At 41.2% G+C, this 12,105-nt stretch overlaps 1 protein-coding gene across 4 annotated transcripts in view; it reads left to right on the top strand.

Moving 5' to 3' along the window:
• The window catches only part of LOC130367859 (excitatory amino acid transporter 1-like), a 338,220-nt gene that overhangs the window by 31,565 nt on the left and 294,550 nt on the right, over positions 1–12,105 (top strand). Inside the window, exon 1 of one of the 4 annotated variants that reach the window (XM_056570774.1) lies at positions 7,619–7,669. The exons of the other annotated variants lie outside the window; for them this stretch is intronic. The gene's annotated coding sequence lies outside the window, so the exon portion shown is untranslated. Of the gene's footprint in view, positions 1–7,618; positions 7,670–12,105 lie in introns of those variants that run through there. 4 annotated transcript variants of the gene reach the window in all.

Genomic DNA, 12,105 nt, shown 5'->3' with positions numbered 1-12,105 from the left:
GAAGATTTTGAATTTTATCCTTCACTTTGCTGCTATTCTTGTGAAACACCTAAAGGGTTAACACACTTACTGAATGTCATTTTGAATACTTTGAGGGGTGCAGTTTTTATAATGTGGTCATTTGTGGGGTATTTCTAATAAGAAAGCCCTTCAAATCCAATTCAAACCTGAACTGGTCCATGAAAAATTCCGAATTAGAAAATTTTGTGAAAAATTGGAAAAGTGCTGCTGAATTTTGAAGCCCTCTGATGTCTTCCAAAAGTAAAAACATGTCAACTTTATGATGCAAACATAAAGTAGACATATTGAATTTATGAATCAAAATATAATTTATTTGGAATGTCTATTTTCCTTACAAGCAAAGCGCTTCAAACTTTGAAAAATGTTCAATTTTCAATTTTTCATCAAATTTTGGAATTTTTCACCAACAAATGATGCAAGTATTGACAAAATTGTACCACTAGCATAAAGTAGGATATGTCACACAAAAAAAATCTCGGAATCAGAATGAAAGGTAAAAGCATCCCAGAGTTATTAATGCTTAAAATGAAAGTGGTCATATGTGCAAAAAACGCTCTGGTCCTACAGTGAAAATTGGCCTGGTCCTTAAGGGGTTAAGGGTGACCAATAGGACCCCACCAGAGTCTCCCCCATAAAAGCCCTGGGAGGAGTCTCTTCTCTCTCTCTTAGTTCCTGAGTCTTTGCTGAGGTGCTGTCGAGCCTAAGAGTGTGTCTTAGAGTCATAGGAGGCCTCAAGTCAAGTCTGCAGCCACAAGCTACAAGTAAGCTAAAGTTACAGCTTAGTCTGTCTAGTCAGTCACTATCATCTATTGTCAAGTCAACGTGACCTACACTAATTGTCCAAAACCACTGCAAGTCCCAGCAAGCCCTTAAAGGGGTACTCCCCTGGAAAACTTTTTTTTTTTTAATCAACTGGTGCTAGAAAGTTAAAAAGATTAGTAAATTGCTTCTATTAAAATTGTTTTAATCCTTTCAGTACTTATCAGCTGCTATATGCTCCACAGGAAGTTCTTTTTTATTTGAATTTCCTTTCTGTCTGACCACAGTGCTCTCTACTGACACCTCTGTCAATTTTAGGAACTGTCAAGAGCAGGATAGGTTTGCTATGCGGATTTGCTCCTTCCCTGGACAGTTCCTAAAAAAGGTGTCAGCATAGAACACTGTGGTCAGGCAGAAAAGAACTCCAGAAAGAAATACAACTTCCTCTGTAGTATACAGCAGTTGAAAAGTGCTGAAAGGATTAAGATTTTTAAATAGAAGTCATTTACAAATCTGTTTAACTTTCTGGCACCAGTTGATTTAAAAAATTTTTTTCCAGGGGAGTACCCCTTTTAAGGTCTCTGAAGTAACCGGTTACCTCCGTGGGCCTGGCTTCACTGTATAGACTGTACCATCTGTCAGCTACCATTGTACGTAACTTTGCGTTGGAGTCATTATAGCCCAGGATCCTGCGGTATACCTTCGGGTGGTATTGAGGATAAACCATGCCTTGGCGTCACGAAAACAAGGGGTTAATGCCATCTGCCCCTAGGGTAATTCCATCTGCCCTGTATCTCACACCCCATACCACACTTACAAACATAAACAGACGCTATTTATATGCAAAAAGATGCCAACTGATCAGATGACATTGTCCAAATCGGCTTACACAAATTACGTAAAAGAAATGTAATTCAAAACATATAAATGCACCAATAAAGAGTTTTTTCACATATTAAGGTGCTGCTAAATTAAAACTTAATAACAGAATAGTTGTCACTGGTTAGAGATAATTAGTCCATGTACCGGACGGTTACGTGGCACCAGAAGATGAAAAGTGTGTGAGAATAAGAAAAATGCGTAGTGCTGCTGGTTAGTATTTAAGAGGTATGTGTATCTGGTAATGGGATACGGTGCCGTGACGTAATGCCAGTGTGCGCATGCGTGCATTGGAAATAAATGTAAAACCTTGTCTGCTGTGCCTATGATAGTTCCTACTGGACACTGCTAGACAACAGGTAAAAAATGCAAGGAAAGATGCCAAATGATAAGCAGGAAATACTTGGAACTATGTTGATAATGTTGTAATATAATGTAGAATAAAAATGTAAAAATAAAATAACGAGAGAAACTGGTGGTATATTTGTTAGGCATGAATAATCGCTCGCACTGTACTTATTTGTGTTATAGGGTAAAAAAAATAGATATCTCTGCAAACGGTATATAATGTAAATGAAATCACAAGTATAGCAAGAATAACAAGGCATAATGATTGCGTGACACCAAATAAGCACCAGTTGAATGACCATAAAAAGCTACCGCAATACTGACTGCAGACTGCAATTGCCTACTTGATTTTGAAAGGAGCCACTACCTGAAATGGAATACCAACATTTCCCTTGAGCAATTTAATAGTGTCCGTAGGATCTGCTCAACAACTATGTGGAACAGAGTAAAATAATTGAAGATCATCTGAAAGAGAAAAAAATACCCTAATACAATAATAAAAGCAGCATATAAGAAGAAAAGTAAAAGTGGAGGATACAGCTCGAGAAAAAACATTATTCAATCTCAACTTTATCACACGATAATCCACATCTCACAAAAAATCAAAGAAATAATGTCGAAACACTGTAACATTCTGCTACACAACCAATACTAAAAGGATTGATTCCTAACAAACCAGGAATCACATTTAGAAAAGCTAAAACTATTAACCCCTTAAGGACACAGCCCATTTTCACCTCTAGGACGCAGCCCTTTTTTGCACATCTGACCACTGTCACTTTAAACATTAATAACTCTGGGATGCTTTTACTTATCAATCTGATTCCGAGATTGTTTTTTCGTGACATATTCTACTTTAACATAGTGGTAAATTTTTGTGGTAACTTGCATCCTTTCTTGGTGAAAAATCCCAAAATTTGATGAAAAAATTGAAAATTTAGCATTTTTCTAACTTTGAAGCTCTCTGCTTGTAAGGAAAATGGATATTCCAAATATTTTTTTTTTGGATTCACATATACAATATGTCTACTTTATATTTTCATCATAAAATTGACAAGTGTTTACTTTTGGAAGACACCAGAGGGCTTCAAAGTTCAGCAGCAATTTTCCAATTTTTCACAAAATTTTCAAACTCGCTATTTTTCATGGACCAGTTCAGGTTTGAAGTGGATTTGAAGGGTCTTCATATTAGAAATACCCCATAAATGACCCCATTACAAAAACTGCACCCCCCAAAGTATTCAAAATGACATTCAGTGAGTGTTTTAACCCTTTAGGTGTTTCACAGGAAAAGCAGCAAAGTGAAGGAGAAAATTCAAAATCTTCATTTTTTACACTTGCATGTTCTTGTAGACCCAATTTTTGAATTTTTACAAGGGGTAAAAGGATAAAATTTATACTTGATTTTGTAGCCCAATTTCTCTCGGGTAAGCACATACCTCATATGTCTATGTAAATTGTTCGGCGGGCGCAGTAGAGGGCTCAGAAGCGAAGGAGCGACAAGGGGATTTTGGAGAGTACGTTTTTCTGAAATGGTTTTTTGGGGGCATGTTGCATTTAGGAAGCCCCTATGGTGCCAAAACAGCAAAAAAAAAAAAAAACATGGCATACTATTTTGGAAACTAGACCCCTTGAGGAACGTAACAAGGAATTAAGTGAGCCTTAATACCCCACAGGTGTATCATGACTTTTGCATATGTAAAAAAAAAATAAAAATTCACTAAAATGTGTGTTTCCCCCCAAATTTCACATTTTTGCAAGGGTTAATAGCAGAAAATACCCCCCAAAATTTGTAACCCCATCTCTTCGGAGTATGGAGGTACCCCATAAGTTGACCTGAAGTGCATTACGGGCGAACTACAATGCTCAGAAGAGAAGGAGTCATATTTGGCTTTTTGAGAGCAAATTTTGCTCGGGGGGCATGTCGCATTTAGGAAGCCCCTATGGTGCCAGGACAGCAAAAAAAAACGACATGGCATACCATTTTGGAAACTAGACCCCTCGGGGAACGTAACAAGGGGTTAAGTGAATCTTAATACCCCACAGGTGTTTCACGACTTTTGCATATGTAAAAAAAAAAATTTTTTTTTACCAAAAATGCTTGGTTTAGCAAAAATTTTACATTTTTAAAAAAGGTAATAGCAGAAAATACCCCCCAAAATTTGAAGCCCAATTTCTCCCGATTCAGAAAACACCCAATATGGGGATGAAAAGTGCTCTGCTGGCGCGCTACAGGTCTCAGAAGAGAAGGAGTCACATTTGGCTTTTTGGAAGCAAATTTTGCTCTGGGGGCATGCCGCATTTAGGAAGCACCTATGGTGCCAGGGCAGAAAAAAAAACCACATGGCATACCATTTTGGAAACTAGACCCCTTGGGGAACGTAACAAGGGGTAAAGTGAACCTTAATACCCCACAGGTGTTTCACGACTTTTGCATATGTAAAAAAAAAATTTTTTTTTTACACTAAAATGCTTGTTTTCCCCCAAATTTTACATTTTTACAAGGGATAATAGCAGAAAATACCCCCCAAAATTTGTAACCCCATCTCTTCTGAGTATGGAAATACCCAATAAGTGGACATGAAGTGCACTGGGGGCGAACTACAATGCTCAGAAGAGAAGGAGCATCATTGAGCTTTTGGAGAGAGAATTTGGCCATGTGCATTTCCAAAGCCCCCCGTGGTGCCAGAACAGTGGACCCCCCCACATGTGACCCCATTTTTAAAACTACACCTCTCACGGAAGGTAATAAGGTGTGCAGGGAGAATTTACACCCCACTGGCATTTGACGGATCTTTGGAACAGTGGGCTGTGCAAATTAAAAATTTTATTTTTCATTTTCACAGACCCCTGTTTCAAAGATCTGTCAGACACCTGTGGGGTGTAAATGCTCACTGTACCCCTTGTTACATTCCGTGAGGGGTGTAGTTTCCAAAATGGGGTCACATGTGGGTATTTATTGTTTTGCACTTATGTCAGAACCGCTGTAAAATCAGCCACCCCTGTGCAAATCACCAATTTAGACCTCAAATTTACATGGTGCACTCTCCCTTCTGAGCCTTGTTGTGCGTCCCCAGAACACTTTGCGCCCACATATGGGGTATCTCCGTACTCAGGAGAAATTGCGTTACAAATTTTGGAGGCTTTTTTTCTTTTACCGCTTGTAAAATTTTAAAGTATGGGGCAACACCAGTATGTTAGTGTACAAAATTTTTTTTTTTTTTTACACTAACATGCTGGTGTAGACCCCAACTTTACCTTTTCATAAGGGGTAAAAGGAGAAAAAGCCCCCCAAAATTTTTTATGCAATTTCTCCCGAGTACAGAGATACCCCAAATGTGGCCCTAAACTGTTGCCTTGAAATACGACAGGGCTCCAAAGTGAGAGCGCCATGTGCATTTGAGGCCTAAATTAGGGATTTGCATAGGGGTGGACATAGGGGTATTCTACACCAGTGATTCTCAAACAGGGTGCCTCCAGCTGTTGCTAAACTCCCAGCATGCTTGGACAGTCAATGGCTGTCCGGAAATGCTGGGAGTTTTTGTTTTGCAACAGCTGGAGGCTCCCTTTTGGAAACACTGCTGTAGGATACGTTTTTCATTTTTATTGGGGGGGAAGGGGTGGTGGGGGGGGCAGTGTACGTGTGTATATGTAGTGTTTTACTCTTTATTTTATGTTAGTGTAGTGTAGTGTAGTGTTTTTAGGTTACATTCACACTGACGGCGGATTACACTGAGTCTCCCGCTAGGAGTTTGAGCTGCGGCTGCTGCAGCTCAAACTTGAAGCAGGGAACTCGCTGTAATCCGCCGCCAGTGTGAATTTAACCTGTACATTCACATGGGGGGGGGGGGGGGGCAAAACTACAACTCACAGCATGCACTGACAGAACGTGCATGCTGGGAGTTGTAGTTTTGCAACAGCTGGAGGCACACTGGTTGAAAAATACTGAGTTAGGTAATAGAACCTATTACCTAACTCGGTATTTCCCAACCAGTGTGCCTCCAGCTGTTGCAGAACTACAACTCTCAGCATGTACTGATTGCCAAAGGGAATGCTGGGAGATGTAGTTATGCAACAGCTGGAGGCACGCAAGTACAACTCCCAGCATGCCGAGACAGCCATTTGCTGTTCCTGAATGCTGGGAGTTGTAGTTTTGCAAGATTTAGAGGGGTTCAGGCTAGAGATCACTGACAGTGGTCTCTAAACTGTGGCCCTCCAGATGTTGCAAAACTACAAATCTCAGCATGCTAAGACAGCAAACTGCTGTCTGGGCATGCTGGGAGTTGTAGTTTTGTAACATCTGGAGGGCTACAGTTTAGAGACCACTGTCAGTGATCTCTAGCCTGAACCCCTCTAAATCTTGCAAAACTACAACTCCCAGCATGCCAACACAGCAAACAGCTGTCAAGGCATGGTGGGAGTTGTAGTTTTGCAACATCTGGAGGGCGACAGTTTAGAGACCACTCTCTAAACTGTCGCCCTGCAGATGTTGCTAGGCAACAGACTCTGGACACGCGGCGTCATACTTACCTCCACTGCCGCCGTGATCACAGCCGCCGCCGGGTAGGTGATCGCCGCTGCCGCCGCCGCTACTACACGGTTCCCCCCGCTGTGCCCGGACACCGATGGGTGGGCATAGCGGGGGGAACCGAACTTTAACCCCCCCGCCCCAGTCTGCTATTGGTCGGCCGCTCCGCCGATCAATAGCAGGGATAGGAGGGGTGGCAACCCTGCCACCTCACTCCTATCTCTTCAAGGGGGATTGAGGGTGTCTTGGACACCCTCGATCCCCCTTATTTTGTCGCGGAGCCGCCGTTGATGGGCAGGGGGAGAGCGCTCCCCCTGCAAACACCATAGATGCCGTGATCAGAACTGATCACGGCATCTATGGGGTTAATGCTGCCGGGACCGGCGCGATCGCGGCCCCGGCAGCTGCGGTGGGACTCCGGCTGTGATTGACAGCTGAGTCCCACCCGCGATCTCCTGCGCTGCCCGCAGCAGAGCAGGAGATCGCTTGGACGTATGCATACGTCCATTTGCGCGAACGTGTAATTCGCTTGGACGTATGCATACGTCCAATAGCGGAAAGGGGTTAATGACATGGTGGCACTAAGTTTAAGAAAAAAATTTGTGGCTGGGTTCCGGTTCGTGGATGTAGAGCCAAACCGAGAAGAGTTCCGTCCTGCCCTGAGCTGACTTGGCCGCCCCGCACATAATCCAGCTGGTATACTAGGCTGCTTTTGTAACTCAGTGGTCCTGTGTATCCTCAGGGTGCGCATGGGCCATTTCCTTATGTGCAGCAGGACAGATTATCACTGTAAGCTCAAGCTCCTCTGCCCCAGCGTGAGCTCAAGCTCCTCTGCCCCAGTGGAGTCTGCTCTGCCAGCACCACAGGTCGCTACACCGCTGCAGCCTGCGGTCTCTCAGGATGACACAGAAATAATATACAGTAGAAAGAAGAGGATAGAGATGGCGCTGTATAGTGCTTAGGTGAGGGTAAGTACAGTGAAATGATAGAACTGCTCACCTTGGCGTGTTGCGCTTGCATGCACAACGCTGATAAAAGCTTTTTTTTTTGTATAGAAGATCCAGTGTCCAGGAGCTGCTGGCCGTTGGTACCGTCGCAGAACGGTGCAGGATGCAGGAAAGTTGGTGCAAAGATGTAGGTTTCCCTTTTTCTTAGAAATCAGACTTCTGGCTGTAGTGCTTCATCAATGGGATGACACAATATTTTTTGTAAAAGATATGCTTTTATTTAGATATACATAAGTAGAGGTCAGGACAACACGTTTCTGAGGGCTCCCCCTCGTTCGCCAGGTCCAGGCAGGTAGGATGATACAGGAGACACCTTTCTACCGGGACTCGCCTCCTCTTGTAAGTCTCTTGCACTTGAGGTGGCCAAGTTCTTACTGACAGACCCTTAGTGGAAGCCTCCATTGCAGCCTCCCTGGCACAGACCCAGGGGGAAGTGGCATGACACACATTGAGCTTGAGGAACAGCTCTCTGTAGCTAATGGTAAATTGTCTGCTGCCAAACAGCTCACTATCTCCAGATGCATTATACAAGTGCTAATGGAGGAAACTGATGATCTAGAAAACAGAACCAGACACGGCAATCTTCGTATCATAGGATTGCCAGAATCGATATCACCTTCGCAGCTCCATGTGATTTGTGCCCAAGAAATCCCTCAAGCTCTGAATCTCTCCTGCCTGGTAGGAAGGGCCCACAGGTAAGGCACGCATCCCTACCTGGTGGTACTAAACAGCAAGATACGCACCTCTGACAGTCTGTTGTGACGTATGTGAATAACACCAATAAAACGGCCATTTTGGTGGCCTACAAGAAGGTTCACTCAGACTTCGTTATCGGAGGGCACAGGATATTGTTATTCAATGATTTTTCAGCAAAGGTGGTAAAAAACTAGATAGTCCACTCTCAACTTGTGAAAATGCACATCAAATTCTCACTGCAGTTCCCTGCTATTCTTAAAATTTACAGAGATGAAAGCACCTACATTGAGATGACATTGCCTGTTGTGCGCACCTAGTTAGGCGCATGCGCTTTTCATAGAGGTAAGTTTGCACAGCTAGGATCACGGGAGTTATCAAGGGACTCCTCTGGTGCGGTAAACTAACGAGAGAAAGGTATGCAGCCATTCTACATTGGTTTTTGTAATCTCATTATTAGATTGGAGGACTGAATTATCAATCATCCTTGAAACATAATAGGATTGATTCTTATTTTGGATACACTTTAGTCCTTTTATCCTATTGGTTAGGCAATTATATGATGTCACTAAGAGAGGTTTTATAAACCCCTGTCGGTGTGTTTTATCCTCATTGCCCATTTGCCTCTTGACAAAGCCTTAGCATTATTCCTCTAGTAGAGAAACATTGGCCTGATTTACTAAGAGTGGAGTGTAGTTTTCTCTGTGGGTTTTAATTCCCTACAGTTTTTTTTCCATGGTATTTACTAAGGTTTCCCTACCTTTAGCACTTTTCCCTATATTTTGCTTTTTTTTTTTTTTACATATGCTCTAATCTGTGGGGTTTTCCTCAGCTCAAATGCGCCACATTTTCTGTGGAAACCTTAGTAAATATGTTGGGTTTTTGTGAAAATTTCGGGGCCATGCCCCCTTTTCAGGTTTTCTCAGTAAAATAGAGAGTTGAATTCTGGTGCAAATTCTGGCGCAGTGCAGAGATGTCCCTTTATATAAATGTAGTGCTGTCATGTGGACTTAGTTTAGCCCAATTTCAGTGATAGAAACTTAGGAGAGACTGTAAGCACACAGCATGGTTTTTAAATTGTGTGTGTTTTTTTTTTTTGTTTTTTTTATTGTTTACCATGATAGTTATTAAAGCAATTGTATAGATCACGTTTTAATAAGTGATTGGTAAATTTAGGGTTTAGTGACCACCATTATGGTGGTTTATACTATTGAAGTAACTTATGACAAGTATGATCATGTATAAAAATGATTTTATTGAAATATATAGTTTAAAAAAAACATATATGTATATCTGAAATCACAGAATCAATTCATAAAGGGTAGTATAAAAATAAAGAATATATATATATATATATATATATATATATATATATATATAAAAGAATAAAATATAGGGTGGATACTGGGGTGAGAAAGCCTGTATGCCAATAGAATAGGTTAAGAGATAAAAAAGTTCCTTGGGAAGTCACGGTGCTAATAGTGAGCTGCAATTAATGGTTATAAATAAATAATTTGATGATTATAAATAAATTAATATCTACAGGGGTTGCATGCACAAGGTAAGGGGAAAAAAAGGGGGGGGAGAGGAAAGGGCGTCGTGTAGGATATGCGCAAACAAAATGTGCAATACTTGTGGAATTAAATACCACGCAACAGCCAGTGAGGACAACCAAAAATATGTGATGAAATTATTAATTAATAGCCAAGGCAGAAAAAAATGTAATAAGTAAAGCACAACACTCAAGTGAATTACAACAAGTGCAAAAATTACCGTGCAATACGCATACGGCCATGTTTGTGTGGCCTGCGCCAATAGCTCCACCCTTGCGTGTTTCCGGCTTCCTGTATGGGAGTCGAGCCAGCACACATGCGCAGTAGTGTACCCCAGGCGAGGACGGCTTATACGGCCCTCCTCTCGCGAGATCCCGGTCTCATTTACATGAGCTGACCCGCTCACGTGACCTGACGCAACTTCCGGTCTACATCACCTAGCGTCTCGTAACAGGTGCGTTCCTCACTCCCCATTGGCACACATATACTAATTATAGCGAGGCTATCCCAGTCCACCTCACTCCTTGACAAAGCCGCTTCTGGCGAAACGCGTCGGAGCTGTGGAGGTGGACTGGGGTGAGTCCTGTGCCAGCCTATACCAAACGGTCTTTCTTTGTATATCATTCTTTGCTGCTAGTCACTACTCACATTTGCTGCTATCTATCTGCTGCTATCCATATTATTGCTGCTATTTGCCTGTTGGTTGTTATTGCTTATTGTTAGCACCATACTGGGTGACCCAGGTAATATTTTCCTTTTTTTGGTTTGCATGTTCAGGTCCTTGCCCACTTCATTTGCACGGTAATTTTTGCACTTGTTGTAATTCACTTGAGTGTTGTGCTTTACTTATTTAATTTTTTTCTGCCTTGGCTATTAATTAATAATTTCATCACATATTTTTGGTTGTCCTCACTGGCTGTTGCGTGGTATTTAATTCCACAAGTATTGCACATTTTGTTTGTGCATATCCTACACAACGCCCTTTCCTCTCCCCCCCCCCTTTTTTTTCCCTTACCTTGTGCATGCAACCCCTGTAGATATTAATTTATTTATAATCATCAAATTATTTATTTATAACCATTAATTGCAGCTCACTATTAGCACCGTGACTTCCCAAGGAACTTTTTTATCTCTTCACCTATTCTATTGGCATACAGGCTTTCTCACCCCAGTATCCACCCTATATTTTATTCTTTTATATATATATATATATATATATATATATATATATATATATATATATATATTCTTTATTTTTATACTACCCTTTATGAATTGATTCTGTGATTTCAGATATACATATATGTATTTTTTAAACTATATATTTCAATAAAATCATTTTTATACATGATCATACTTGTCATAAGTTACTTCCAACTGGGGTATATTCACCATTTTGTTGTGTGGTCTTCCACACCTGTAGGTTGTTGTTTTAGTTGCTCTTTTAGTGAATAATAAACCCCCTACCCCATCTATATTATATTATTCTATTTTGAGCCCTTGAGGAAAGTCTTTTTCGGTTACACACTGGTTTATACTATTGTGTATTATGTACTAGTGTGTATTATTTACCCTTCAACCCTAGGTCTCATTTTTGCAGACTGGAATCTGAGGCAGCCTATGATAGACATTTTTCCTTTCATAGAGAAAGCCTAAGAGCTGAATACTATGGGTTTGGTAGTAAGGCTGGTAAACTCTTGGCGAACATGGCGAAGGGGCAAAGTCCAATGCAACATACAGTCATGGCCGTAAATGTTGGCATCTCTGAAATTTTTTAAGAAAATGAAGTATTTCTCACAGAAAAGGAGTGCAGTAACACATGTTTTGCTATATACATGTTTATTCCCTTTGTGTGTACTGGAACCAAACCAAAAAAGGGTGGGAAAAAAGCAAATTGGACAAAATGTCACACCAAACTCCAAAAATGAGATGGACAAAATTATTGGCACCCTTTCAAAATTGTGAAAAAATAAGATTGTTTCAAGCATGTGATGCTCCTTTAAACTCACCTGGGGCAAGTAACAGATGTGGGTAAAATAAAAATCACACATGAAAACAGATAAAGAGTAGAGAAGTTCGCTTAGTCTTTGCATTGTGTGTCTGTGTGTGCCACACTAAGCATGGACAACAGAAAGGAGAAGAGAACTGTCTGAGGACTTGAGAACCAAAATTGTGGAAAAATATCAACAATCTCAAGGTTACAAGTCCATCTCCAGAGATATAGATTTGCCTTTGTCCATAGTGCGCAACATTATCAAAAAGTTTGCAACCCATGGCACTGTAGCTAATCTCCCTGGGTGTGGACGGAAGAGGAAAA

The sequence above is a fragment of the Hyla sarda genome, chromosome 1, assembly GCF_029499605.1.
Source record: "Hyla sarda isolate aHylSar1 chromosome 1, aHylSar1.hap1, whole genome shotgun sequence".
NCBI classification, from domain to species: Eukaryota; Metazoa; Chordata; class Amphibia; order Anura; family Hylidae; genus Hyla; species Hyla sarda.
This window is presented reverse-complemented; position numbering and strand designations above follow the sequence as displayed.